Here is a 5419-nt window from a genome sequence, read left to right on the forward strand (position 1 = left end):
AGTTAAATGGTTATTATTATTATTGTTTTTTATAAGTTTGAAGAGACTATTTCCTGACCTCTTTTGTTGCTGTCCAAAAGTCTGCCTAAGAAAGTTTAATTGCTCCTTGGGAATAATCCATTTTCTCCCTCAGACTGCTTTTCAGATTTTTATCTTAGTCTTTGTTTTCTTCAGTTCTGTGTGTGTGAGGGGATGTCAGGGAGGCATGTAGATTTGTCATTATTTATCCTATTCAGGACTTGTGTTTCTTGAATCTATAGATGGTATCTCTTATCAGTTCTGGAAAATTCAGTCAGTATCACTGTCTTAGTTCATTCAGGCTACTACAGCACAATACAAGCTGGATAGCTTATAAACAACAGAACTTTATTTCTCACAGTTCTGGAGGCTGGGAAGTCCAAGATCCAGACACCAGCAGATTCCATGTCTGATGAGGGCCAGCTCCTCATAGACGATACCTTCTTGCTGTGTCCTCACATGGTGGAAAGGGCAAATAAGCTCCCACCAGTCTGTTTTATAAGGGCAGCAATGCTATTCATGAAGGCTCTGCTCTCAGGACCTTGTCACCTCCCAAAGGCCTCATCTCCTAATACTGTTACAGGAAAGGGGTCTCAGTCCAGATCCCAAGAGAGGGTGCTTGGATCTCACGCAAGAAAGAATTCAGGGTGAGTCCGCAGTGCAAAGTATAAGCAAGCTGATTTAGAAAATAAAGTGGAGAAAGAATAGCTACTCCACAGGCAGAGTAGGGTGTTCCCAAAAGTAAAATGAGAAACGCGTCCACCCTAGGTACAATACTTGTATATACAGGATAAAAAAGAGAATGGGGAGATGTGCTCTGCTACAAGGGTTTGTGATAAAGGATTAATTTTCTTAATTGCTAGTTTTGCAATAATCAATATTATTATCTCTAAAGCAAAATTAGGAATGCCTTTCTTTTCAAGATATTGGGATATTAGGACACTCCCAAGTCTAGGTCTGTTTAGTAAACATTATCAATCTGTTACCTTAACCATAAACATCTAGAGGCTAGGAACACCTAACTTTCTGGAAATGCAGCCCAGCAAGTCCCAGCCTCATTTTCCTAGCCCTCACTCAAGATGGAGTCGCTTTGGTTCAAATGCCTCTGACAATACCATCACATTGAGGATTAGTTCAACATATAAATTTTTGGGGGACACAAACATTCAGACCGTAGCAAAATCACTTAAATTATTGTTCCACCCAATTTCCTTTCTTTTTTTTCTCCCATAACTCATATAAGTCATATCTTGGAGCTTCAGATTCCATTTCTCCAAATCTCCTAACTTTTCTTCTATTTTCCTTCTCCCTGTTTCTCTGTGCTGCATTTTGGTTCATTTCTTCAGAGTTCAAAAACTCTCTCTGCAGCTGCTTTAATTTGTTTCTTTAGCCAAGACAATAAGATTTTGTTTCATTCACCATATTTTTATGTGTAGAAGTTCTTGTTGATTCTTTACAGCAGATTTTCATGTTCTTTTTTTTTTTTTAACATCTCAGTTATTTAATCATTCAAAAATGTTAGTCTTTTTTACACTATTCTACAGTTGGGGTTTTAGGGGTTGTACTCCTCCAAATTTATGTCTTCTGATGGAGAGGGGGTCATTTCTTCATGTGTTTTTAATAATTTATTTTGAGCTCACCTTCAGCAGGGCTTTCTGAGGACATTCCATGCAGTGCTCCTGCCAGCAAACCCAGGTGCAATACTACCAGTTCAATACAACTTTATGTTTATTGTTTGGCTTGGGCAGGGACTGGGGAGTTTCTACACCACATACCAAAATTCTGCGCATGCCCTAGGCAAGGGATCCTGTTTCTCAGAAGGATTCTCAGGGAAAGCTTCCTTCCTGTCTCCCTGTCACTGAGTGATCTCCCCTAACCTATCCTTTCTCTGACTATGCAGTCCTCACAAGGTCCTGAATTTATGCCAACCTCAGTTGTAACTCCATGCCTGTTATTGGTCCAAGGCTTCATGCACTGACCGTTCAAGGACGGTCAGCCTAATTCCTGAGGCATGGAGTCTGGAGTAAGAGAAAATCACACTTGCTCACTGCAGCCTCAACTCTCATAGCCACTCAGAATTTTTGTATAGTTAAAAAAAAAAAAAAAGGTTTTAATTCCTTGAGCATGTCACCAGTACTTACCTATATTTTTTTGCAAAACTGCAAACAAATTTTAACCTACCACTTAACTCATAGTACCACTGGCAGAAACCAGTTGTTAACATGGTGGTGAGCTTACAATGTGGTGAAGCTTGTGATGAGTTATGCTTGTCAACTGTAAATTTAATTCAATATACAAACCCTCAAAACCCCTGCAGCAACTCTGCAGTGGCTCTATGAACCTGCCCCAGAGGATTTCATAACAAGGAAGATCACGTGATCCTGGGACATGCCCTAGTATGAAAGAAGGAGGCCTTGGAGGAACACCTAGCACCTGGGAACTCTTAATTGCTAGTTTTGCAATAATCTTAAAAAAAAAAAGAGATTGCCTTTTCTCCCAGCTCTCATTTGTTGGAGGAAATAATTCATTTTCCTCATTATTTAAACTTTCTGTGTTTTAATTGCCCTCTCTGTAAAATGGACACCATTAGACGTTTGCCTAAAGGCAAAAGTCTGGATCTTATCAACTTTGAGGTTCTTTCCAGCACACCCTCTTCACTAACTGCTTATGCTGTGCCAGGCAATTGCACCAAGCGCTTTTACATGCATTATCTCTTTAGTCCTTGTAATAGTCCTCAGGTAGGCACTTGTTCCCACTTTTCAGACCAAGAGTCTAGAAGCTCAGAGAGTTAATTAAGTAAACCTCCCTAAGGTCACACAACTAAAACATGTTGGGATTTGAACAAGGGACTTCCTGTTTCTAGAGCCCATGCTTTCACTGCTGGGCACAGAGGTGGGAGGTCATTTCTTTCCTATGAGAACTGTAAGAAAGTATATAAAATTGGCCCCCAGTCATATGAGTAACAAGGTGATACCTAGAGGGTATAAGCAGCACCCTCCCTCCCTTAGATGAACAGCTCCTTGAGGTTAGGGTTTAAGCCACAAGATCTCAGAGTTAGAAGGGATCCTCAGTGCTGTTTAGGCCCTGAGGAAGTGAGATAATTTTCTCAAGGTCAAAGTCATTGTCAGAGTCAAGACTACAAGAGGCCTTCACATTCACACAGCTGGGCATCTTGTTTGCATTTACTGTTAATTCTGCATAGTTCTTAGGGGCACTCCCCTAGTCTCAGAACTCCTCCACAAAGAGGCTTCTGTGACGAGATGATTCTGGTGGCAATAGCTTTATTGTCATAATAAGAATAATTAGCTCCTGTCTTCTAGACACAAGAGTGTAGTGGGGAGCAGGACATTTACAAATAATATTCACTGGTGATAGCCCCACAATCCTTAATTAAAGGCAATCTGCCCTGCAATTTTCATTAGTGTTTTTTGTTTCTCTGTGAATTTGAATACACCTTTCTTTTTTTTAATTCCCTACTCTGGTCCCCAGACAATGAAGCTGCACTTCTCTTTGCATTCTAGGGACACCTAGCCCTAGAGATGCAGGGAAAGTTGGCCTTGACCAGAGTCCATCCTCGGCCCCACTCCTTCCTTCGTCTGTTATTCTGAGTATGAGCTCTGCTACCTTGGTTGTCTTTGTCTCAGACTGCGGGGCTATACTTATGCCAAATTTCAGACTTTGACCACAGACTTCTTGATCACACATAAGAAAAAGAATAGGTAAGAGAGAATTGTTCTGCTCCCAACTAGGTTTTGTTTAGTGCTTGGGGAATTCTTTCCCCATTGCTTGTTTTCGTCAGGTTTGTCAAGTATCAGATGGTTATAGATGAAAATCAAATCAAAACCACAATGAGATACTATCTCGCACCAGTCAAAATGGCTATTATTAAAAAGTCAAAAAGCAACAGATACTGGCAAGGTTGTGAAGAAAAAGGAATGCTTTGACACTGTTGGTGTGAGTGTAAATTAGTTCAACCATTGTGGAAGACTGTGTGGCGATTCCTCAAAGACCTAGAGGCAGATATACCATTCAGCCCAGCAATCTCATTACTGGGTATATACCCAAAGGAATAGAAATCGTTCTCTATAAAGACACATGCATGTGTATGTTCATTGCGGTAGTATTCACAATAGCAAAGACATGAGGTCAAACTAAATGCCCATCAATGATAGACTGGATAAAGAAAATGTGGTACACATATACTATGGAATACTATACAGCCATAAAAAGGAGTGAGATCATGTCCTTTGCAGGGACATGAATGGAACTGGAGGCCGTTATCCTTAGCAAACTAAAGTAGGAACAGAAAACCAAGTACAGCATGTTTTCACTTATAAGTAGGATCTAAATAATGAGAACACATGGACACATGATGGGAGGTGGTGGGGAACAACACACACTGGGCCCTGTTGGAAGGCGGGGCGGGGGAGGAGGCAGAGGATCAGGAAGAATAGCTAATGGGTGCTGGGCTTAATTCCAGGGTGATAGGATGATCTGTGTAGCTGACTACAATGGCACACATTTACCTATGTAACACCTGCACATCTTGCACATGTATCCCCAAACTTAAAAGTTGAAATTTTTCTTAAAAAAAGAAAAACATTAGGGAGTAACTGCCTACGGGAGTGAGGAGAATGGGAATAAAAATTGGAGAGAGAGGAGAAAATACAAATAAAACAATAAGACCTTGCATGAACTGATGATGATCATATTCCAAGAACTGAGAGGTATGATTGAGTCAATGCTCTACACTGGAAGTCTGAAAGAAGGAAAGAACTGAAAATGAAAGAGAAAATAAAGGCCATGAGTAGAGTCAGGAAGCTTCCTTATAGACAGGAGAATGGACCCCACATCCAGAGCGAAGTAAGCTGACCAGAGAGACAATGCATCTGTCTTGGCTCTAGTTCCCATTACAACCAGCTCACTGTCATCACGGTCCCTGGGCTCCAGAGAGATTCCCTTATAGGTCCCACCTTGGTCCTTACAATAACCCCTCTGGTTCTCTGAGGCACTTCAGTGTGACTGCTCCTCACATAGTCCAGCAGCCCAGCAGTTCTTTCGTGAAGTCTCTTTTCCTCCTGCCCAGTAGTGGACAGAACTCAGCACCTGGAACTCAGGAACACTTACAAAAAGCATTAGGGGCAAGACAGGTTGTGCGGAGGATCCTGTGGGGGAGATAGAGGACACTTTTACATCACAAACACAGGAACACAGCCCTCCTGCGGCTCCAGCTGGACCACCAAATGAATCAATTTCCTCTGCTTTTCCTTCAGGCAGCTTCCAGTCCTCACCCTGAGGTCTTAGCCACTCTCAAATTTCTTTTGGCTTCTAAATTTCTCTTTCCTTTCTTATGCAGAACAATTTATTAATATAGGCACAGAGCCTCCAAATGTGCATATCC

This window comes from Rhinopithecus bieti, unplaced genomic scaffold (genome assembly GCF_001698545.2).
Source record: "Rhinopithecus bieti isolate Rb0 unplaced genomic scaffold, ASM169854v2 scaffold_64503, whole genome shotgun sequence".
NCBI classification, from domain to species: domain Eukaryota; kingdom Metazoa; phylum Chordata; class Mammalia; order Primates; family Cercopithecidae; genus Rhinopithecus; species Rhinopithecus bieti.